The following is a 26,589-nucleotide window of genomic DNA, read 5'->3' on the forward strand; positions in this document are numbered from 1 at the left end:
TGTTTGAAGTAGACTGACTAGCTTGTCATAGAAATTTTTTTGTCTTTTCTCTATGCAGTTCAGGCTGGACTTGAACTCACTTTGTACCCCAGGCTGGCCTCTAACTTGGAATGATCCTCCTGCATCAGCCTTCAGAGTGCTGGGATTACAGGTGTGTACCACCATGGCCCCACCCCAGGCACAGATTTAATGTCCCCCCGACCCCCGCACTGCCCTTGCAAGAGACTGAGGGACCAGTAGTTGTTCTAGACCTTCACTAAAGATGTCACATAACTGTGGCACAGTAAATAATTAAATAAAAAGCCATATGTTGTTTACTGGAAACAGTTGTGAACATCAATTGAATGGAAACGCATCACCTAAGACTGACTGGTTCCCGTCAAGCATCCAGGCAGCTAGACTTCCATGTCCCGAAGAGCATTTAGCCACCTTCATTTTTTTCTGCTGTCTCTGTGTTCTTCCTTCAGTTTATCTTGTTCAAACTCTGGGGTGAATCTTTCTCTTGTAACCACATGTCCCTACATTCACTTCTACTCTACCACCAAAATCACGCCCATCAAAAAATCGTGTACTCATAAGAATTTTTGAAAAAGAAAAGAAATGACCAGTAATCTTAGAAAGCCAGTTGGGGGAGACTGGTTAACACAAAGTACTTTAAAATACATATCAGAATTACAGGATGTTTATTTATTTATTTATTTATTTATTTATTTATTTATTGAGACAGGGTCTCACTATGTAGCCCAGGCTGGCCTTGAATTTTCACTGATTCTCCTGCCTCAGCCTTCTGAGTGCTGGGATTATAAGCATGTGCCATCATGCCCAGCCAAGATGTTTATTCTGTCCCCACTATTTTCTGAGTATATGGCTTTAGGAAAGTACTCTACATACATGGCCTTCTATTTACTCATTTACTAAATATGATTGATGCTTACTATGTCACAGGACTGTTACCTGATTATCAAAGGATACATGTGAAACAAATATATGTATATATACACATTGAAGGATAGTATTTAGTGATACTTTTGTTATAAAAATAGAAATACCTGATGCTTATTTAGTTCTTTCTATATACTAGTACTACACCAACTACATGTATATATTAACCCAGTTATCTCAAAGTTCTATTAAGGTAGTTTGTATGGCTATCTTTATAGGTTAAATGAAGAACTTGCCAAAGGTTACACAGCTGATTAGAAGATTCAAAAACTGCTCTCAGGAAATTCAGATGAGAAATCCAGTAACACTGACCCCTGTGCTACATCACTGTGTCATGTTGCCTATATGCTGTAAGTGTGAATCTTAAAACTGCTCTGTTTCATGTTTAGAGAAATGAAATTTTGTGTGCCTACCTCTGCATCACAGGCAAGTGCACATCCAATTAGCCAAGTCTTTATCCTTGTGAGAATAGTTAAGTGAAAATAACAGATAATACCTGATCTGTTCTTTTATGATGGATGTTCTGTTCATTAAAATTTTGCTTTTATTTATTTCATTTTTCATTCCACATTAGTGGTCATTCTTGGGTCTTCATCTATGAGTCCTTGTGAATTCCTATTAGAGACTCCTGTAATAGTTAACTGGGTAGACAATGTCTCTCAGAGCACTATATCTCATATTGAAGTGCCTATGTTATGTAATGGATAATTGAATGCATAATATTTTTGACTTCCATGATAGCATAACATTTTGATGTAGGAAAAAAAACTCCCAACCTGGAAGATATCTGGGAAGAGTTCACATTCTCTAAAGTTGAAGAATGAATTTTAGGATCAATAGAAGTTAACAGCAGAATATATTTATTGGTGGAAAGAAAGCTTCCGTCCAAGAGGGACAGAAGCGGGGCCTGAGTGGGTTGCACAGGAGCCTGTCTTCTTTAGGAATTTTTATAGAGCAAATCCATGAAGTGAAGCAGGTCTAAGGTGGAAAACATGGGAACTCACTAGGAGGGTATGGGGTGGGACAAAACTATGGCCAACCAATAAGATTACAAGTATAATTGTTCAGTAAAATTGATTAAATTGGGATCAAATGGGGAAGTGAGTCATGTAGCAAGCGGACATGAATACAGAATAGGGCCCTTTCTTGTAGGAGGTTGGGTTAGTGACTCTTCCTGGCTTTTTCAACGTGATGGCTACCTATTTAGAATATCAGTCCCTGATGTCCATCCCTGGGGAAATATGTGGGCTCATCTGTTTAATCTTTTGTCCACAGCTGGAGGTGTCTGTCTCCCCCACAGCTGCAAGTTATCTCATCTTCTGCACTGGCTCCTTCGAAGGTCTGCCCCTATCTGACTGCCTATAATACTTTTAATATTTCTATCTAACTCAGCTGCCTATAACAATGTCATCATTTCTAACTCTTAAAAGGTCTGAACTACAACTTTTTTCTGTCTTATTATGCTTGGCTCTATTGTACAGTAGCTCTAACTACACCCTTGAGTAATTTGATTCCATTTGGTTTCTTCAGTTATTGTTTTGATTTTTTAATACTTGATCTATACTCAAGAAATGTTTTGGAAGGCCTCTCTAACTTAGACACCCACACAGAGGTGTCATGCAGCTGGTAAGCAATGCTTATGGGACATGCTTCTAGTGGGTCTCCAAACATAGCGTCTTTAGAAAACAGCGTTCATATTTATGGAGGGTGGTGCCAGTTCTGGTAGGAAGAATATGAGTAAAGTACACATTATTTAAACAGATTGCTGGAAGTAACTGTGACTTGTCTTAGAATCTCCTAGAATGTATTCCCAACCTCTTTCTTTGTTTGCTTTTTGTTTTGAGCGTTCTTTTTAGCCATATTGTATAACCTCAGCAGGAGCTTATTTCATTCAGACTCCGCAGTGCTATCCAGACACTTGAAGGGATGGTCACAAATTTAAAATAAACACATTATCCAGCACTTATTGTGGTCTCACTTAGCATGCCTTTATGAATGTGAGAGGCCTCTTTCATTTTCCAAATTGAGTCCCCAGACTTATTATTAGCATATTATGATTTACAAGAGTATAGGTTTTTCAATAACAACACTGAGAAAACAAAACCTATTTGTTCATCCCAAGAGGTTTGAGATCACATTATAAGCCCAGAGTGGTCAGAATAAAAACTGATACAGTACACAGTCCATGATTGTTCTTAATTGGAGAGAACATCCAATTAGAGCCAACAGGCTGAGAAACAAATTGTTTACAACAGTAAATCATTCTCATAAATATAATTATTTAAGACATTTGAACTCTAAGTTTATAAATAGCGATGTGGGATGCACAAGAATACCAGGCAGTGGCTGACTTTAAATTTTAGTGGCAACCACATTGAAGGGCTTCTACTGCTCCATTTCAGCAAAAATTGGGATTATTGAAGCTACATTATATCCTCCATCTCATTTTCAGCTCTATTGCACCAATTATGTTGCATTGAGGCTTACAGGGGCTTACATTGAGTTTCAGATAGATGGAAGAAGCCAGTCTATATCTTTTGTGATAAAAATAATCATTAATTACTGAGACTTGTAAACCGCTTAGCATCCTTCTCAATGTGGCCCATCAGGTGCCTCGCCTCATTCTATAGTTAATCAGCAAAAGAGGAGAAAAATCCTTAGGAAGAAGATGATCGTTTTTGGCTCAAACAGAAAGCCAAGGTTAAAAATAAATCTAAAATGCACTGAAAACCTCAGCCCATGTGCAGAAACTGGCAAAATATTATTCTTTCTTTTCCATCAAAGTTGGTTAGAGAAAAAATTTCTAATGATATTTTCCCAGAGGGAAATTAGTTATCAGTGTGCTATTTTCCCCTGTCTGCTGGGCAGCAGTGCGTTTGGATGTCTGTTAAACAATGAAATATATTCTGAGGAGTTGGACCCATGGAAATACATTTACAAATAGAATTACATAATTATCTTTTCATAAAAGGGAGCATCATAGGAATTCATAAAATATTTTAGTAGAGGGAATCCAATGAGTAAAGAGTTTGCTGAAGGCAACAATAAATAGTTTCATCTTTGAATGAACAGCTTTGGTTTGCTGGTACAAAATTAAGGGAGGGTTGTTTTGAAATAAAATGTCATATTCAATGTTTGAATTTTTATTGATACCTGTATGTTTAATTGGCAAAAATACCCAGTTGGCTACTTCATTAAGGCCCTAAGAATCACAAGGCAGTAGGTATCAGTATGGGGAATTATAATAGCTTTCTTTTGGTAGACAAAATATAGATGGAAAGAGGCTTTTGTTTGAAAATATATCCCACAGGTTGGAAAAGACAGAAAGCGTGCCTATGTGGAATATAAACACATACTGAGGACTCTTTCTTTAACATGCATATTTCATAAGTAAAACCATGCTTTCAGGAATGCAGTATAACCATATTTCATGCATTTCGATATGACAAATATTCGTGAATGGGAGTACAATTTTTTAAAGGAATGGGCAAAGAAAATTGGAGCTATGTTATACTGGCTAAGTTGATTTCTATAAAAGCATTGTAAAGAGCTTTAAAAATGAACAGTGTGTGCAGGGAAAAAACTATGACAGAAATTATGAGTGGGCTGCACTGCATTAGAAGCTTGAGATTGCTTATTAAATACATAACTTGTTTTTCTGCTATACCAGTCATTTTACATAAGTGTGTGATTTGGCTTCTATCTATAATGTGTAGCTGTGGTATGCTTCAACGGTGCCACAGGGAATATTCATTGTAGTTTGCATATTTGGTTAAAATCTTTGGAAAAATTCCAAAAGCATTTGCATACTCATGGCAGCTTTGGGAAGCACTTTTTTCAGTTCACTTCTCTTCTTGGCAAGTGGGGAAAAAACAACAGCCCTCTAGACATAGGGCAGACAGTGTTTCCCCATTTCCTTTCTCCACACTCCAGGTTTTTAGGAATTGGTATTATCTATATTAGAAAGTAATTTAAATTTCTAGTATTCCTTGGAAAGAAGCTGTTTGAGAATCTGTTCATAAAGTGGTGAGCTACTAGTGCCCATTATATTTATGTTTGGCTATTTTAGTCATAATGATTATTGTAGTTAAAATCAACCATAAAGATTTTATTTCTTAGTATAGCTTCTAAGTAAAATTCCTTTGCACAGAAATTCTGAAGGGTGGGAAGAAATTCAACATAAGCTGATAAGCAGCAAGAAATTTGCCTCCCCTTCTTAAAAAATTGGTCCTTCATATATTAGTGGGAGTATAGAGTCTAGTACAGATTTTATGATAGACTCCTGAAGAAATGTTAAAAAAAAAAAAACTAAAAGTGAAACTGGTATTTTTCTTTCATTTTATGGTTTTACTGGAAAACATTATATACCTCAATGGCCTTCGGATATAATACTTGATTTATTATAAAAGAGGCAATAGAATCGCCATAGGGAGCCAAGATAAAGGGATTCAAACATTGAGACGCGTTCCAGGACTGCGCTTTTTCTAACTGCTTTGCTGTGTCTTACACAATTTAAAGGTCTTTGCAAGAACAATCTGTAAGCAGTGGAAAAACAAGCTTATTTTTCACAAGAAAAGAATGCACATGGAGACTTGTTGATACAAAACATCCTTTCTTTTTTACATTGTCACCCTTCAGCGGGCAACTAGATCACATGGGCGCTTGAAACCATTTTCTTCTCCCCTATCTCCTTTTTCCCCTTTGTCATGTCCTGTCCACGATGCCTTGGTTTCCTCTATGTCTTTTCCAAAGGTTGTGCCTTCTCTGCCAAGATCTTAGGGACTTGGGTCCATGCTGCCTGGAAGCTTTAAAATAATGGTTGTGAAGAAAATCCCGGTTGTTTCTGGTGTAAACTTAGAGATGATGAAAACTATGTCCTCTTGTCTCTGGTAGGAGGCAACTGCAGTCTTTCAAAATAAGCAGAGTGTGCATCAGAAGTGAGGGAATAGAAGGGCACAAACAGCCCTCCAGCAGCTTTGCCTCTAGAGGCCTCCTTGAGTTCTCGGGACAGAAAGTAAGGATTGTCTTTACTCAGTGAGTGAGTTTGTGTGTTTGGTTAGTCAACTGGGAGGTGTCTGCCTTGGTTGTACTTGATAGATCATGAACTAATTATACTGAAAATCCAATTCAAGAGAAGTTTAAAAAAGGAATAGTATTGGCTCACAAAATTGGCATGATTTAGACTGGGGATGAAAATTTGCATGAGAGACTAAGTTCTCTCTGTATTTTTCAAAGTGTTCATTTGGTTTGGTTTCTTTCTTCAGGGATAAAAAGGTATAAAATGCTTGTAGAGTAGAACTAGAGCCATATAAAATATCCCAAATACTAGGAGTAAATACCTTGTGCTTTAAAAGAAAAACAATGAAAGATTAGAATATCTGCTAAGAAAATAGCTTCTGTTTTGTTCTTGTTTCAACTGCAAATCTTCCTGCTCAATATTTTACTCAACCACTTACCTTAGCAGGACAGCAAGAAGCAAAGACAAATGTAGTACTGTTAAATCATAGTTTTTGCGGATTACATGAGAACAGCCTCAGGATGCCTGATGTACCTTCTCCTACCAGGGATGTTTTCTCCTACCTGTAACAGACGAATGGGACCCAATTTGCACAGAACTTACCAGTGCCTGTGGAGGTCCACACCCCAGAACATCACCATTGCTATTGCTTACTCCTGATGGACAATGAATTATAAAGTTAGAGGCCATAAAATCATTTTCCTGGTGCACTCCCATTGTGTTCAGCTCATCACTGCTAAGCACCTAGGGAAGAAGGGTTTTTTCTTTTTATACTTGAGAGGTAGCCCCTACACATTGTTGATCAAATCAAAGCTAAAACTGGATATATGAATGAGTTATCTTTTCTTATTGTTAAGTAGGCATTAGTCAATATCTTTGAGTGCATCCATGATTTGGAGGCTCCTTGTGATACAAAGTTACTCCAGGAAGGTAACCTTGAATACAGTTACGATAGACTGGGGACTGTCAGTATGAACTAGATCAGTTATAATGACTACTGAACCCCAAAATGTGTTCAGCTTTGTAAAATTGATTATCCATGACACATTTGAATACTTAAGTTGTAAAATATAGGCATAGCTTGGCATTCTGTTCTGTCCAAGGTTGGGGAAGTGAGCAGTCGTAGAGAGTAGTTTTGAACTGACAAGGACAAAAGTCTTGATATAGTTCACCATGTAGTTACTTTTTGCACAAACATTTATTAAGGGAGAAATGTAAATAGAAGCATATAAATTAATAAATATATTCCCTGAGCTTAATATCTGGCTATAAGTTCTTCTGATTTATGTAAGCATTTTTTGTTTTTGAATATTCATGAAGTTTGGTGAGCTTCAGTACTATCAAAGACAAATGCTACTGCATAGGTGAAATTACTACCAATTACTGGAAAAGTGGCTAATTTTCAGTAGAAACAACCATAGTTAATGTTAGAGGACCAGGCTAACCTTAAAAAATTGAGAAGAGACCAAAGAAGGTACTCAAGAACAAGGGAAGTTGGGAGGATCATGGATGAAGTTCTGAATTCCTAGTCTAAATCTATACTTCTGGATTGCCACCAGAAAATCAGAGACATGTGGATGGTAGTTAATTGAGGAGGATTGGTATTTAATTTATGCACTTGCATCTAAATTTTTAAAAACTGAGAAGAAAAAGAAAGTACTAAGGCATTTTATATATTATGGATTGGTGGCATAACTGTACTGTTGGTGTCTGATGGTTTGTTGAGGGGAACAGTTAATGTTTAAAAGTTTTTTTAATATTTTGACCAATTTTGCACGTTTATATCTGGTAATCTGAGCAACTTATGCGATAACAATAATCCACAGTGTAATACCCATTGGTGAATTCCTACAATCTTGCCTAGTGGCAGTATGTATTGTCTCCAATGTTCTTGTAAATTATTATTTTCTTATTCCCTTTATGATTTGATCAATCTTCTATTCTTACATCTGGCAATCTGAGCAACTTTGTTGAGGATAACAATATGTAATATCACAACCACTGGTAATCTTTATCATTTTTAATGCCCTCGCTTTGTGTTGTCTATATTTTGATATTGTTCTTTTTTTGTACTATTTTCTAAAATTTTTGTACTATTTTCTAAAAGAATTGCTTCATATTTTTTCAGTTCAAATTATGGCTTTTACATACTGAATTTTTCTCACCATGAACTAAGTATTTTGTATACTTTAGCCCTAAATGTTCTATAGTTACATGCTTCCAATTGAAGATATTTATATCATTGTTGATTTACATTTGTTTCACCCCCTATACAGACAATTCAAAGACATTCATCCCAGTGTATACAGTTCCATGTGGGTAATATTTGTAAGAGATTTGTCTGTGCCCATTACTTCCCTGTCAGTGCAATTCTCCTCACTCCTCTCAGGAAAAAAAAAATCTCTTTCTCAACACAATTTTGGTTCCCAACTATGTTAAGTAATTTATCTCCAGTTGCTGTCCCAAATCCTGCACCAAATTACCTACGTTGTCAGTCAAGTTTCCACATATTGATTCAGCAATCTCAGCCTTGTATCCTGCCCAACTCCAGCAGAGGGTTGATTGCTTTACTCCAAAATCCTTTGAAAAGTTAAATTGTTAACAATACAAATTCAGTGGAAATTGGGATAACTTCGCCTTAGCTTCAATCTCTTCACCTTGAGCCCTGGGCATTTAGAACTCATCTCTGGGCAGCAGGATGGAGAATTGGAAAGGTAAGTGGTAATGCAGTTACTGCCAGCGGCTAAAGCAGTAGTTAGATGTCTACTTAGTCTGGGAGGGTTGCAGTCGATACTCGGGTGTTCACCTGCCTCCAAAAGCAAACAGATGCTGATGCGGAGGGTCAATTACATATAACCTGTACCCCTGAGTCCCTGCTCATGTCTGGATAAATAACTAGAGAGAAACAAAAATAAATAGACCCAGAAGTAAGGGAGCTTTTTCTTTAACCTAAACATTTGCTTAGATCCATCTCCTGTCCAAAGAGAAACATTTTCTTATAATACCAATTAGAGTCATTGTTCTGTGGATTATTTCCATAATAGCTAATAAAAATCATATCTGATTGCAAATATCGTACCTTTCTAAGAAGGCACTAAACCCTTAAATAGCCTTGAGTGCTTTTTACTTAATGTTCAATTTGGAGCTAATATACTTTAGGAGTTAAGTGCTAGTGTTTAACCTGTTAAGAGACTTTGAGTTAACTTGGGCGTTTAACAATGAGCCATTCTGAAGAGTACGACAAGTAGGCAGGTATATGAGAGAGTGGATCACAATGTAAAGTACTTGACTGAAAAACAGGAATATTTTAAATTGATGTTTATGTATTAAAGTCTTGTTAAAAGCTGTATATGTGTATGGGGCTGGGGATTTAGCTCACTGGCAAAGCGCCTGCTTGGCAAGCGCAAGGTCGTGAGTTCGGCTCCCGGTACCGGAGAAAAACCAAAAAAAAAAAAAAAAAAGCTGTATATGTGAAAAAAAATTGGCTTAGTAAGGCAAAATGTGGCATTGCAGCGCTGTTCTTCATATGACCCTGATGCTGAATTTTGAGCTTGAAAAGAAGAGTTCACCTTTGGGCTCTGTTCACCTGTCTTTTAATAAAGGTTTCCCCCTTTTCTCTTTAACCACTTTCTCATTCCTCTACCTTCTTCATAATAAAAATTTTGAAAAGAGATGTTTATATATGCTGCACAAATTTGCCTTCTCTCACCTATTTCAGCCCGTACGTGGAGCTCATTATACTCTAAAAATGCCTTGTTAAGGCTACCACTAACCTCAACTTTGCAAAATCCAGCTGTTAGTTGTAATTCTTGTAGATATTTCAGAGGGTTTTACATAATTGACCATTGAACATATCTTCCTTTGTAAAACATTTCATTCATTTTCTTTTTCTTTTTCTTTTTCTTTTTCTTTTTCTTTTTCTTTTTCTTTTTCTTTTTCTTTTTCTTTTTGACTCTGAGATAGCATCTTGCTGTGTATCTCAGAATGGCCTTGAACTTCCACATCATGCAGACTGGCCTAGAACTCACAAGGATCTTCCTGCCTCAGCATCCTGAGTGCTAGGATTACAGACCTCTGCCACCCCACAAAGCTGCTCATTTGGTTTCTGATGTTTGCTCTCCCTTGTTTCTCTCTTTCCTTACTGGCTGTTCATTTTCAATTCCTTCTCATTTCCCTGGTGAGTTAATGAGGGAGGTCCATAGACCTTGTCTTTCTATTTTCATGGTCTAGTAATGTTGCTCAATTTTCTGTCTTCCTTCATTGTACCCCAAATGAGATATCTAAAGTGAATGCCTATGGAATAACAATAGTTACTACAGATATGTTTTATTAAGCCCACACTATTTCTCAGTCACTCCATGTGCATTACCTATTTTATAAATGGGAAGAGGATCTTACTTAGTTAGCTACACAAGAGAAGCCATGTACTTTGCTGATTTTCTGTTTATTTTGAACACAGTGTGCTAAGACTGAGTCAAAGATATGGAAACTTCATAGGAAAATCAAAATGAATAATTCAGACATAGTATTTTGTTTTAGCACTTATACCATAAGAAATGGGTTGTTTTTATAAATGAGAAAAAAAAATTGTATCACTTGTAGGAAAACAGATTCGACCTGGGACCATAATGTTAAGTGAAATAAATCAGACACACAAGCTTATATGTCACATGATCTCTCTTACGAAACCCAAGGTATAAGTAAAGAGCAAAATAAAAAATAAATCACATGAATTAGGAAGATAGATCACTGTCAAATGGGAAGGGATTCACACGATGGAGAGAGTCGGGGGGATGGGGAGGGAAAAGGGATGAGAAAAGAATTGATATGTGCTGTGTAGAGGCACCAACTCCCAGAGAGACTGTAACCATTCCATGCTACAAACATGTATGAATGAAAAGTAAAAACTGAAAGAATTATTTTCCTCAGAACTATAAAAACTCACCTCATGAACTTGCAGTCAAATCAGATTTCATTAGCTATGATTTCTGGGCAACAGCAACAACGAAACAAAGATCTTCAAGTTGCACATTACTGTTTGTACTACCAACTTTCTATTCGAACTATTCAGGTTGTGATCTGGCATCACAGAGGACAAGGTTCACAATATGTATCGTGGATCAATACCACTAAAAGAGGAGAAAAATTTGCCTCGGGCAGAAGAAAGAGTGGAACAAGTTTGATAAACCTTGCAGAAATCCAGCAGGGGTTGCTGGAGGGATTTTACTTGATCGTGTTCCACATGAAGCTGAATGTCCATTCCTTCCTCATTCAGTAACTGGGTGCAGGCTTCCCTGGGAAGGGTGCCCCCTCACTTTCAGCTGTTCTGTCCAGTACAGACAAACATGCCAATAGCTAGAGTCTGTCTGCGGAACACTATCCCTGTAAAAAGTCTTTCCTTTAAGGATGGTCTGGGTGGGATATCTTCATAGCTACTCACAGTGTCCTCCTTGCACCTCTAGGATATCTTAACTCCTTTTGGATGGCAGCCACAGCTCACATCAAGGTTCAAAGGTTCCGCAAACAGAGCCCTAAGTTTGCTATAACTGACTTCACTGGGTTGGGTATTTAACCATTTTTCTTCTTGGGCATTGAGCCACTTAGCTTCTTACATCCTGGGATTGGCTCTTGGCTTTATTCCCCCTGTCCCTGAAGGTGACTGGAGCATCTTTGAAAACAACCAGCAAGGACTCAGCTTTTATGCCTAGTTTATGGTTGTGTGCTATGTTAGCAGCTTGCTATCTTTTAAAAACAGACCATCCATAGCTTCTAGCCATAGCCATCCCACTCTTTTATCCTAGGTTTTTCCTAAAATGCAACACCAGCTCTTTACTTGATTGAATACATGATCTTCCCTGGCATACTTTCCTCACCTGTAAAGCATTAACTGCCACTTTGTCAGGCAGAGGTTCTTCAACTGCTTGTTTGTAGCTTTGTCACTGACTGCTGATGACTGCTATTGAAATCAGTCCCCGCTGATGGCAGAATTTCTTGTACCCTGCTTCTGTGTTTTCTGTTTTGAGACAGAACTTGAGATACAATGTGGTTGTGAAGGGGCAACTTGTACGAAGAGAAATGTAGGGGCCGAAATTTGGTCATCTAAGTAAGTAAACAGCTACGTAAACCCTGCAACTCCCCAGAGAACTTGCAAGGGTCTCTGGAGTGGGTAATGACTAATATTCATGGGACTTTGTAACTTCATCTGGCTCAGCCACTGATTATGGGCTCTGAAGCAATGTTAATTCTGAAACTGAGGCCAAGTCTGAAGGAGCTGGTGGCTGAGGGCTATCTACTAAGTGTACTATACTGTAGTAAAAGTTCATCCCTGATAGGATGTCTCTGAGCATCAAATATCTGTGTCTACTGCAGAATTCTTTTGTTTGTAAATCAATGCATTTACTATAGATATAACTAGATCTTTGCTTTATAATACTTGTCATTTCAACTTTTGAAAATTCTGCTCATCTTTACCATTGTAATCAGATGCTTTCATTTTCAAACCTTCGTCGGTTTCCTAAGTCAAAGATAGCAAACCTTTTAGAGTTTTTATGATATAAACAGCCTGCTGTGGTGTGCATACCATAGGCTTGCTGCCACTGTCCTAAATTAATATGATTTTTCTTATTTATACTTTCCCAACATGGACATTGTATTCCTATCCTACATTTGCAATGAGATTGTGAATCTAATAGGGACAGTATTTAGGAGAAATTTCTGTATGTCATTTACTTGCAGAAAAAAGTGTTCCCTCTCCTGAAACTTATCCATAATTAGGGATAAAGTAGGTGGTTTTACACCTCCTGGAAGAAACATAAAAAGAATATAACATATGGTACACGTGATCTAACAAAAATAGTATCAGAAGGTTCTCCTTGTTCTGTAGAGCAGCATGAGATTGTAGGATAGATGTGTTTGTGTAGGAAAGTGTTTTGTGGAGGAAAAGCACAAACAAACAAATGAAACAAAACAGAGACAGCTGGAGACGTAGCTTGGCTGCAGAGTATTTCACTAACATGTGTAAGGTTCTGGGTTTGATCTCACCACTGTAAAAAAAAAGAGGTGTTATTTTTGTTCTACTTTGTACTTGAAACTAAAACAAAAATTTAATATTGGTGGCTACATCAGAGTAGAAATAGGTGTTTTTTTGAGTAAGAAGAGTGACAGAGACAGAGACTGAGACAGAGAGACAGGGACAGACAGAGACAGACAGAGGCAGGAAGAGACAGGGAAAGAGAGAAAAAGAGACAAAGAGAGCACACTGGAGCTAGTAGTGGTTTGGATGCCTGTGGCATGCGGAGGGGTAAAAATGAATGTTTTCCGCAGTTTAAGAAGGATGCAGGTGCTTGTTACTGCTGGTTGAAGAGCTTGCAGTGGAGGGAATGTAAGAAAACATTTGAGCACGTGGGCTACACTACACACATGGCCAAAGCTAAAATGAGAATAAAGCAGAGCCACAATGGCAACAAGAAGCAAAGTGGGATGAAATAGCAAAAGAGAACTGGGTTTGACAAAACTGCAGCAAGAGCAGCCAGGATCCAGAGAACAAAGGCAGATTGAAGAGACAGCAGAAATCTCTAACTCTTGTAAACCCAAGCTCTCCATATATGCGTTGGTTTCTTGTGGAAGGAGAAATAACAATAATAAGATAAAACTAAATTAAGTGAATGAATAATAAAGTGAGAATTCCAAACAAACCTAGCAGACCTATCTTAACAGTGCTGTGTACCACTATGGAAATCAAAGGCAAGACTAGGTCAGACAGGAAATAAATGTCCTCCATCTTCTTGATGTTTATGAAAAGTAAGTAGAAATCACAATTATGTGTTTACATATCACTAGAGGATTTGGGGCTCCTCTGGGTCAAATATGACCCATCTTTGTATATTTACTCCTTGTGATGAGCACTCACAAGTCCTTAATGAATGTTTATGCCTTTGCAGGGGGACTTATTTCACTTTTCTGTATTCCTTAAAGGATGAAAGGCTCAGCTTTGCAGAACAATGGTCATTTAGAAAATATTTATTACATTTAATTATATAATTTTATATCAAGTACAATTTCCCTCTCTGTGTGTACATGGATCTACTGTTTATGGAAGAAGTGTGCTTAAAGCATTCTGACAATTTTCAGAATTAAACTTACTTGTCCTTTGTTATTTCTGTGTACTTTACATTCTTTGTATTACTACTTCATATTTCATGTAAAATTATCACTAAGTTTTAGTTTTAGTAGTGAGCTCTTGTGGGGTTAATCGAATTTTCTTGCACATATACTTATACACATATCTCAAAAATTCCTAAGAATGGAAATAGGCCCAGTAAGAAAATATTTATTGCTAATTCATTTAATACTTAATATTTCTTGATCAGATTTTTAAATATGAATGACACCATTTACTGGAACAGAAAATTTCACAAGGTTTTTAACATTAATTCTTCCTTTAATTCTTGCCAATTTGCTTTAACAATGTAATTGCATTGCCTACATTATGGTTAACAGGAAAGATTAGGTATGTAGCATTTTATTGTGTTTGACAGTTTGATGAATTGTGACTTGAAGTTAGCAAATGCCTTTGTTCTAATTGTCTCTTTTTCATTAAAACTGAGAACTATACTTGGATACTGGAGGACTGCTCCTCCTTACTGCTTCTAAGTTAGAGCTGTTCACACTGATGAATGTGCTCCACCTAAATATTGTGCAGGCAGCTCATTGTTTATGTTCCATCCCTTTTATCATTTCAAGGCTAGCACTGATGGAGATCAATCAATACTAGAGTCTTGAAAAATTGTCAGAGAACATGATTTAAGAAAACAGAATGCATTTTCCTACTTTTTAAAGAAGTGGATAAATGAGATAAAAGAATCTTATGCATTATGTCATTGTTGCTGTTGATATATATACATATTGTGTGTGTGTGTCTGTATGTGTGTGTGTGTGTGTGTGTGTGTGTTTGAATCATCTGTGGTTCATTAACTCAGTAGGTCAGCCCAGTTAATACATGTTACACTATCACTTTGATTTCATGAAGGGTGTATTTATATTTCTCTTTTGCTGAACTATAAATTAATTCCAACTATTTTTCCCCATGGTCATTTATTCACTCAATAATTAATATCATTAATTTGGTATATCCTTAATGACCACTGAGCCAGTATTGAATTTACTTGTTTTGTCTAGGAAAACATATTGGACACCTGCAATTTAAAAGAGAAGTTTGTTTTGGTTCATAGTTGCAGTCTGTGGTCAGCTGGCTCTAAGGCAGAAATGTCATGATGAAGTAGCCTGCTGTGAAGGAAAGTTGCCCATGTTGTGGTGGACAGGATGCAGAGAGAGAAGAAAGGAGCTAATGATGGAGGTATGCCACTAAGGACCCCCCGTGACCCACCTCTCCTGATCATACACAACTTCCTAACAGCACATTTAGTACAGCACCCTCATGATCCAACCTACTCCTAAATGTTGTACCTCTGAACACCTGAAATGTCCCACCTCTGAATTTTCTGAAGAGAATTTGGGGACCCATCCTAGCTCTAACAACAACATTCTGTCTCTGGCCCTAAAAAGACTCATGTGCCGCTCATTATACAAAATGCATTTAGCCCATCTCTAAGAATCTTCAAGTGTTTAACAGTTTCAGCATTGCTGAAAAGTCCAAGTTCAAAGGCTCCTCTGAGACTCAAGACAAACTCCTAGCTGTGAGCCCCTGTAAAAGTGAAACAGAAAGCAAAACACTGCTGATATACAATGGCAGAGGATAAACATTTCCATTCCAAAAGGAAGACATAGGGGGATAAGAAGCACAACTGAGACCCAGAAGGACTATCATTGAAGCATAAGCTCTCTGTCCAGCACCCAAGACAAGATGGAATGAGATGTGAACTCTAAAGGGCTTGGGCAGCCCCACCACTACATCACTGCTGAGTGTAGACCTCATGGTTCTTCTTTTGGGGTGGGTTTGTTCACTGCCTATGGCCTTTCTCAACAGCTGTTCATGTCCCTGGCTTCTCCAACTTCCTGGGGCCTCTATTGCACTTTAACTTTACTCAAACAGCTTCATTTACTGCCCTCTCAGGGGCATACTTCTGTGTCTCCCATGCCTTTTTCCATAATCTTAGTGAAATTCTTCCTGACCTATCAATTCTTTCATTCTGCATGCCAGTAAAACCAACACCTCCTGGGTGATGCCAATATCTAACAGTAGCCTGGCCCTATGGAATCATGGCTAGAGATGCTCTGAGAGTGTGAATGGCTGAACTTTGGGAAGTTCTTCCCAAGTTGGCTCTGACTATGCTGGGATCCCTGGAACTCTCTTCTTAAAGGACAGTTTTTCAATGTTTGCCTTTGCTTATTTATACTCTTGATCATGGTGAGGTTTCCTGATTCCTCAGATACCCTCAAAGCATCTTTCCTTTTGTCATGATCCAAAGTACTGGGCCTCTTTTTAATGCTAATCTTTTAGTAACCCAAGCTCTTTGGGGCTCCAACTTTGCCTGTGTTTCCTTTCTGGGGAAGTGAACACTTTTTTTAAATTTTATTTTTGGTTTTGCTTTTCAATATACCTGGCTAAAATTTGTCAGCAGTGCCAAAGCCTGACCATTTGGTGCCTTGAAATTTCCTCTTCCAGATTAATTAGTTCACACCATTAGTTTAAGTCTCCCATAAAGTCTTTGGACACGAGCAAAATGTAGATCAACTTTCTGCCTGGGTATAGCATATATGGCTTCAAGCCCAAATGCCAATGGAATCTTTCTTCCTAGCTGAATCCTCCTCATCCTGGTCTTTTCTTTCTGCATTTCTTCAAAAATTGTGGTCTTCTGAGCTCTGGTCAGAATGTCCCATTTAATTGCTTTTAGCATTTCAGAGCATCTCCAGCAAACATCTCTAAATCTTTCCAAATCTCCTGCAAATCATTTCCAAAGACTTTTCAAGCACATAGTCAGGTACTGGCAGAGCAACAACCGTACTTCTCTGGCACCTAAATCGGTTTTAGTCAATGTTCTTGTTGCTGGGACAATATACTCAACTCTTGCAACTTAAAGGAGGAGAGGTTTATTTGGGTTCACAGTTACAGCCCTTGATGAGGCCCCTGCAAAGTAGATGTGGCATGGTAGAAATGCCTGCTGGGGAACGGAGGTGCTCAGGTTATGCTGGGTGGCAAGCAGCAAGCAGAACACAGGAAAGATGAGGGATATATATATATATTCCAAGTCATGCCGCCAGTGACCCTCCTGTTCCAACAGGACCCCCTTTTGCCAGCATCACATTCAACTATGGATTAATTCACTGATTAGTACAATGACCTCATGAGCCAATCACCTTCAGAAAGCTCTACATCTGAACATTGGAGATTTTAGAGGCCATCCTTGATTCAAACCAAAACAGCCAGTTCTATACTATACTCACCATAAGTAACACAGGTAATAACAAAGGTAAGTACACCATCCAAAATGCTAAAGAGGTTACATTCTGTTCATGTGAGGAATCAGATGAAGGAGCTAGACTGCAATAACAAAAGCACTTTGTTATAATTTACCACACTGTTAGCAGCTTGGGCTAATATCTTTTGTGGGGTAAGAGCAGGTTTAGTAGGGCAATGGTTTTCATATGCCAGTGAGTATGACCCACCAGTGTGAAATGGGGAAGAAGAAATACATTTCTGAATGTTTATCTTTTTTGCTAAGTTAAAGAGTTTTGTAGTAATTTTACTCTGAATTTGGGAGGAGCCACTGGAAATCTTAAGAAAACAACTGATGGGATTATTTCTAAGAGTAGAAAAGCTCAGTGGCAGCACTGGATGCAAATTAAAGGGATGGGAGAATAGGTATTTGAAGTATCCCACTTAGACAAGATGAAACTAAATAGCTGTAATATGTTAGCATGAAAATGGCAAAAGTGTCCACTAATTTCGTCGGCAGTAATGAGTATGCTAAGGGTGTTTAGTGTCTCTTCCTTTCTGCTTGACTCCATGTGCCATCTGCTCTTCTTCCTCAGTGACTCTGACTATTCCATCTCCATGCTCCATTGATCCATGCTTGGCCTGCAGGAAAGCATTGCCTCTGAGACTGGATGACTTGTGAAAAACGTGTGACCCTCAATAAATTGAGGACTCTGATCAAGAAGAACCAACTAAATATTTTCCAATAATTTTTAAAAAATGGTACTGGGGCTTAAACAACCCAGAGTCTTCATGCTGAGCTACAACCCTGTCCTATCCTTTATATTTTATGAAAACATTTTTGAGGCAGGGTCAATAAATTGCCCTGATTGGCCTTGCACTTTCAGTCTTCCTGCTTAGCCTCCTAGAATGCTGAGTTGCCAGTCCCGTTCCATTGGACCCATCTCCAATAGATTTTAAGGGATTTTTGCTCAAAAACACTCAAGTCAAAAATAATGCAGCTATTGGATGGGTGGACCAAGACATCCTGGGAAGAGACACTAGTAGATGACTGAATCTTTGAAGAAATATGCTTAAGATGTGGTGTTCAGCAATGTTCCGCAGAAGGTAGTGGCCTCAGTCAGGAAAGAACACTTTGTTTGGCTTCCTTGCTTAGTTTAGCCAAAGAAGGTGAATTTTGGACCCCTCCCTCTTTATTCACTTTGTTTCTTAGACTGAGTGCTACTGGCTACATGATGGGGACTCTCCAAATAGTAGATATTTCCTTGGTCACAGCCAGAGCTATTCTGCCTTCATTCACTGCTCCTGGATTATTGAGTATTAGCTCCAGGAAATCATTTCATCATCAATAATTTGTACATGTTTTCTCAGCTTAATTTGAATTTAAACAGGGTTCTTCCTAAATCTAGACCTTAGACACTCCACCCAAGTGATAGCATTTGAGCACTGACTTGAGAAACTTACACATACTTTCTCTGGCCCATTGGGTTATAAATCTCTTAAATACTTCTTGCCATTTTTACAACCCAGAAATTGTCTTTGTCCAGAATCTGGGGTCTACTGCTTTGAAATGCCTCAAAAAAGATAGTCCTCTATTTCCCAGTTTTTATAGGAGACTAATTTAGGCAAGATATTTGCTACAAACTATAAAATTACTTCTTGTTATAAAGATAATGTTCACTTTTCCTTTGGGTAAAGCCACTTAAATACAGATGGCCTGGTATTTCTCTACAGGACCTATCTTGCTCTCTTCAAGTTTCCTTAAAATACTCTTCTTTTTTCCTCATTTAGAGTGTGTAGAGGGTGGTCAAAGTTTCTTTTGAATAATAGGCAGCCATGAAGGCACATACCCTGTTCCATTTCAGAGTACGTGTTTTGGAAAATGGCAAGTGTAAGCTATTTTCCCTCCTAGCAAAAGGGAAGGGAAATAGGTAGCTAGTTTAGGTGTCTTATACACTTTCATTGGGTGAGTTAACTGTGACATTCCAAGGTCTATATGGAATAGTTCTCTGTAGTGTTTATTTAGATACATGCAGCATTTGGGAGTCATGACAGGAAAACCTATGATCTGCAATTTTAGTGATAGCTTTTGTGGGAAAGAAGCAAAAAGAAAAAAAAAAAAAAGAAGAGGTTGCCAGTAGCTACTGAAGAGTAGGCAGAGTTTAGAAAAGTTGGGATGGCGTCAGGTGTAGGATAGCCTGGGAATGCATTTCATTTAACAAACATGTTCTAAGGCCAGAGGGAATTACAAAGAAGAACTGTACTATGGCTGTATTTGAGGACTATGGTACCTAAAAGAGATTTAGGAATATTACCAAAACCAGCAATATTTTTGTGGGGGGTGAGGAAAGGTGAATACATTTGGAGGATACACATACTAGGAATAAACTAAGACAGGGCTTGCTCCAAAATGCATCCAGGCTAAGTGACTGATAAGAATACCTAGAATATATTTAATTGCCTCTTTAATGAAAAATGCAGACAATGCAATGCATTGATGGAAAAATCCAGATTATTGTATATAAGGGGAATTTTGAGTAAATCATATTTTAATGGTTGCTATTCATTTTGTTCAGAGTAGAACCCAGAAAGAGAAAGGGCTCTGCACTGTGCTTGCTCCAGTATCCTGGCATTTGATTATGTTGGTGTTTTGAGTGCACAGCTATGGGACCTGAAGATCACATGCACTCACTGTGATTCTCAGTGGTGGTGTTTTATTAGCTGAAAGCTTAGCTTCAATCTGACTGTAAGTTAAAGCTTATCGATAGTTTTAATACAGAAACAATATCACTTCCCACTACAAAGGAAAACAGGGTCCTCTCTTCATCCAGGCTTTGCTGTAGGAAGAAGTACTATAAAACAGTATCTCATTCTGGCCAGTGAAAAATCATCAAAAGTCACTAGTACTTGGACACTCACTGCAAACTACTGAAGCTTGGAAAGAAAAAAAGGCCGTTACTCTTGTAATGCCACATTCCATTACAATGAATGAACAAGTGTCTGTGAGGAATGATATGTTATATGGAACCCTGGGTATTTCTTTTTTCCATATCCCTTTAATAACAGCCTCCAAATCAGCTTGCCCTTACCTGACAAGTAACACAGTATGTTCTCTCTCGCAAGCTTCTCTGGACATGTCATCAGAAAGTGAAGAAACCCGAGTGCGATGTGGACCAGTAGATGGATCTACACATTCCTGGATATTGATGATGTTTTGACAGTGGCCCTATTTGAAAAAAAGTCATCATACTACAAAGTATTCAAACAAAAGTGACTAAATAGGAATCAGACCTTCAGTGAGCATAGGCTCTGCCACACAACCTGCCTTGGCAACTAACTAGGCTATAATCTCTAGACATATTTAAATCTGTTGAACTGGCCTTTTTGCCTCCCAATGAAATAAGGAGGCCTATCAAATATTTGACCTATTTGGATATTGGACAAAATGCATTCTATAATTGAAAATTTTGTGAAAATCTCTTTCTACACAAAAATTTCTTACCATACTTGACTGGCAGGGCACAACCTTGAAAAGTTTCTCAAAGCAGTAAGACAAGCCCTATTCATGGGTTTCCAATTACTTCAGACTCCAAATTCCTGGAACAATTCTTATATTTGTTCAGTGCATTATAAAAACAAACAAAGAAAAATGAAAGATAACATATAAATAAAAATTTCCACTAGTATTCAATTACTTCTGGGCTTTTGGACTTGAGGACCTTATTCAGATATTTAGCAACAGCTGATATGATGTCATTTGTTCCTCCATTTTCATTAAAAGGAGATTTGTTAGTTTTTCTTACAAAGCATCTGCACTGAACCATAAAGCCCATAAGAAAAGATGAGGATAAAAATACTCAGTTGTATGTGATGCAACAAATCAACATCCAGGATTAGTTTTGGAGACTTAGTCAACTTTTTGAACAGGTGACTGATAATTCTTTGCTAATTGACCTACCCATAATATTACCCACACTGCTACCACAGTAGAGTCTTGTGGACAAGATCTTCAAATTTGGTAAAGAGCATGAATCAATGATGAAAACAAAAACAAACAAACAACCCCTTCTACAAGGAGGGCAGACCTTTGAAACCACTTAACCATCTGCTAAATATAATCATGGAAAAATGTTGATACTCCATAGCATTAGTGGTTCCATGCAGTAAACGTTAGTTCTCCTGATCATAGTTTCTTTTTTTTTTTTCCAGTAAGGGGAATCGAACTCACGACCTTGTGCTTCTCAGGCAGGCTCTGTGCCACTGAGCTAAATCCCCAGCCCCAATTCTCCTGATCATAAATAGCTTTTTTGAAGTTGATCAAAATAAGCATCTACACACATGCCTTATATGTCTTTCTTGACTAAATATATACTCTATCTTTGAGTCACTCATGACTGGGCAATAGAACTGTCTTTAACTTCCTTCTATTGCGGCAGAACAACTAAAGCATGAATTAAATCTTAGAGTTACACATGGATATTTCTATATGAAGTAACTATATTTGGAGAAATTATTTGCACTGAAGCAGCCAATCAGATTTACAATGCCATCATTTCTTTTAATGCTTGTTGAATTCAGGCTTGAACTCACTCTGGTAGTTGAACTGCCTTAATCAATTGCAATGTCCCATGGGAAGAATCCTGATACTCACAGGTTCCTCTATTTGTCCTATGTTGAAGCCTTTTATTTAATTTTAGTAGCAAGATTGAGAGGGCTGGTGCCTGATGTTATTCAAAAGTTGCACACTTCTATATCTCTTCTATTTTGCTGAGCAACGGGGTACCCAAGTATGATGGAGCGGTAACCCAGGAGCATCTGGGGATAAACAGTTTGGCTGTCTTCAATAGTTCTTAAATTCATGTTTGTTTTGACAGTGACATATGGATGAATAGTTTATGACCTCAGTTAATAGGAAATATATGTTTTTCAGATTGTGGATACCTGGAGAAATATGACCCTGGATAGTGACTTTGGCTCTCATGGTTGAACAACTACCATCTTCTTTACTCCAGTATTGCTTTTGATAACAAAAGTGTGTTTTCTTATAGAACATTTTCCCCTTATAAGCCTTGCTTGTAAACAATTAGAAACAACAGCTTTCAGTTAAGCATGAATATCACTGAAAAAACATACTAAAAGAATATGGTGGGTATAGATTTTCATGGATGAAAAAGAAAATAACTGTCCTTTATAATTGTTCCAAGAACTGGCCTGCTAACTGTATCAGCTTCAGGAGAACTCTGGTAATTAGGCAAAAATATTAGATCTTATTTCTACCTGTGGATTGTTGTTTATCTTGATGGTAGGGAGGAGGAGAATTCATGAGAGCTAGTGGAAAACACAGTCAGTGAGCCATCAAGGGCCAGAGGGTGGACAGAGGAGAAAAAAGTATTGGAAGGCTCTGAGGCTCATTCCACATTTCCTTCTCTGTTTTGGCCATTGGCACGGCAGTTTTGAATTGGTTCAATAGTAAAACAGCCTGATAGCAGACGCTGAGCACAAAAGTCTCCAGCTGTGCTCTGCCCAAGCTTTGCTGTCTTCTGGATGCCAAGAGCAGGCAGGAGTCGTGCTCCCTACTGCATCTCTGCTTGCACATTTTCCCAATAAACCTTATTCTATTTTCTATCTAAGCCAACAGTGCCACGCTGTATATGCATGCATGCATGACAAATGCTGAAAGAATATAATATTAGATCTTGTTTCTACCTGTAGACCTTTGTTTATCTTGATAGTAGGGAGGAGGAAGATCTATTAAGGGCCTAATAGGAGCCATAAGATTTGTCCACATTATTTCAAGTAGATGAAAATAATTTAAAACCTATGAATATGTAATGTATATCTTAAAAAGATTTCAAATGTAAGATGTAAATGCATTTTAATAGGCCTATGCCTCAGAAGACAGAGAAAAATATTACAAGGCCTTTCGTGCATGTAGATAATTCTGCTTCTATTACCAGTAGATTATAACTGTAAAATCCATATATGAAGTACAATAAATCACAGTGCAGAGAGTTTCAGCCCAGTGAACAATATTTCCAATAAAAGCGATCTTACATGCTAGAGAGGAATACATGAGTTTTCTTTCCAGTGGGATTTCCATAAAGATGACATACTTAGTACAGAGCATCCAAGCTCACAGCTACAACTACAAATATCATTTTGTAAGATTACTGTGAGACAAACAATGAAAATGATGTTTCCGTATGCAAATGATCAGAAACTTCACAACTTCATTGCGATCTTGTGAGTTAGGAAATTTTGATTCTTATTTTGGGGGACCAGAACTCACGGTAAATAAATAATGGGTCCTATTAATTCTGAACTTCTGAACATACCGTAGCATGTTTGAAAACATGAAACGAAGATGGGGAGTTACAGAGCAATTTTGCATCATTATGAGGATTCTGCTGCAGAGAATAGGTAAGGTGTGTGAGTGGGAGTGAGAGATGGAAAATAGAAAGCTTCTGTGGAAAAGGGAGGGCTCTTGGAAGTTACTAGCAGCTGAACTCTCAGGTAAAGAATTCAAAGTCCTAGCGACAGTTATGACAGGCATAGCTGCTTTTCACTTTAGACACTTTGAAATAACTGAAATTGTAATACTCCTCGCCATTGGACTTATTAAAAATGTATTGGGAGAAAAATGAACACTTCTAATATGGAAAATCAGAAATAGTTACAGATAATGTGGCTCATGAATCTTTAGGAAGAAACAGAATACAGAAGATAGTTGGATTTTATCTTAGTGAAAAGACAGAGCCCTTCCTCAATCTTATGAAAATTACTAAAAATTTTAGTGGCATAACTTCAGAAATGATTAATTGCAAAACTCGGAGGACCAATGGCCATTGTCCTAAGCAGGAGCAGAATTGAACCTGAGCCAGAGTAAGAGTTTAAATGTGATAATGGGCTTGGGCTGTCACTCATTAGAATGAATCAGCTCATTGCATCAGAAAAGCTTGAACCTCCTTTGACTTGATGAAGTGCTTAACAATACCATTCTTGTTCAATTTTTGTGAATTGTATATGAGTTCACAGTCCACAATTATAGTTCTATCCTGGGTAGAGAGCCAAAGTACCCACATTTTTCTTCATATTACTTGGGAATGTTTTCAAATTATAAGAAATAATGCTATTAAAATAAAAAAGGTACCGGACAAAACTAGGAACCTCTTAAAACATTAGAAACCATGAATTGGTTATTTTTCTAGGTAAAAGCTTTATATGTTTATAAAGTATTTATGTGTACTAAAAGTATGGACAAATGTAGCATTGTGTACTCACCAACAGAATCAAGCTACAGAATACTTGCATCACCCCAAGCCCTCATTCCTTATTGCTTTCAATACCACATCCTTTGGAATATCTAGTCTTCCTGTAGGAATGTTCCTGTATTAGGCAAAGCAATATCTGTGAAATTACAAAATACCCATTTTTTGTGTATGACTTATTTCATAGAGCACAATATTTTCAAGGTTGATGTATGTTGCAGCATGTATCAGATCCTTAATCATTTTATGGCCAAATGATATTACATTTTATGTATCTATCACATTTTTGTTTACTGATTCATCTGTTGGTTAATACTTTGCTAATTTCTGCCTTTGGACTGTTCTGAATAACTTTTGGAGGAGCTATAAAACTGTTTTTCACAGTGGCTATCCCACATTACATTTATTATTATTATTATTATTATTAATTATTGTAACAATTTCTAATTGGGCTAATCATATATAAGACTCCAATTTCTATAAGTGATCACTCATACTTTTTTTGTATTTGTTTGTTTTTAATTATAATTATCCTAGCAAGTGTGAAGTAGTATTTCATGTGATTTTGATTCATAATCTTCAAACTTGTTTCTGTTTTTATATTTTCTTTGGAGAAATATTTTTTCAAGTTTTTAACCATATTTTAATCATTATGTAATTTGTTATTTATTTGTAAGAGTTCTTTATCTATTATGAACATTAAACACTTTTCAGATGTATGATTTATAAATTATGTCCCATTTTTCAGTAGTCTTTTTACTTTCTTAATTTTTGATATATGTTTTCAATTTTATAAATAAAGCCTAGTTTATCTTTTTTTTGGCCTTTTGATAGCATATCTAAGAATCTTTAGGCCACAAGGATGTTTAATATTTTAAAGAGAGGAAAAAAGCAATGAAAATGATACAGAATTTCAAAACAACATTCTTATGGTTTCTACAAAGAATTTTTACAGTTCCAATTTTTATGCTTAAGTCACTGATGAGGTTTTAGTGAATTTGTGAATATGTTGTGAAGTAGGGATCCACACTGATGTTTTTGCATATGCAAATCCAACAGCATCATCTTTTTATAACATTATTATTTCTTTATTAAATGATCTTGGCAACTTTCTCAAAAATATTTTAGCCACACATATGTGGATTCATTTCTGGAATCTTAATTCTCTTCCATTGGTTAACACTTTATATCACACATATTTAGTTATTGCAGTTTTAGTTGGTTTTGAAACTGAGGTATGTGACACCCCCAATTTTGTCTTTTATGAGATTATTTCATCTACACAATGCTTGTAAAATTTTATACAAATTTGAGGACTGGCTTGTAATATGTATTAGTGCCTGAAATTGAAAGATAGAGCCTGCCATAAAATATGTCTTATTAAAGATAAAGTGTTAATCCATAAGGCAAATCTAAGTAAATGTAAAAATATTGAAAGTCTTACAAATTATATTCTGACTACAATGAAATTAAGCAAGAAATCAGTTAACAGGTAGAAAACCAGAAAATCCACAGATATATTGTACAGTACATGAAAAACATTCTTTTGAGTGATCAGTGGCTCTAAGAACAAACCATAAGGGAAATTAGAAAATACTTAAAGATGAATAAAAATAAAAACACAACTATTCAAACTTACAGGATGCAGCTAGGCAATGCTTTGATGGAAATTTATAAATATCCATGCCAGGTCAGAAATTTTTCCCAGCAGATTTGGTTTTATTTTTTACTTTTTAATTTGAGATAATTGTACACTCCCATACAGGTGTGAAAAATAACATAGAGAGCTAATATTTACCTTTTACTCTTTCCCTTAATAATAATATGCATCGCTGTAGCACAGTAATTGCAATTAGGAAATTGGTACAACTACCTGAATTTACTCAGTTCTCATCGTCTTAATGCACGGATTTCTGTGTTGGTAATTCAGTTGGGTTCTACGAAATTTTTCTCATCTTATTTGTGTG

Source organism: Chinchilla lanigera, unplaced genomic scaffold (assembly GCF_000276665.1).
Source record: "Chinchilla lanigera isolate Chin_1 unplaced genomic scaffold, ChiLan1.0 scaffold00006, whole genome shotgun sequence".
NCBI classification, from domain to species: domain Eukaryota; kingdom Metazoa; phylum Chordata; class Mammalia; order Rodentia; family Chinchillidae; genus Chinchilla; species Chinchilla lanigera.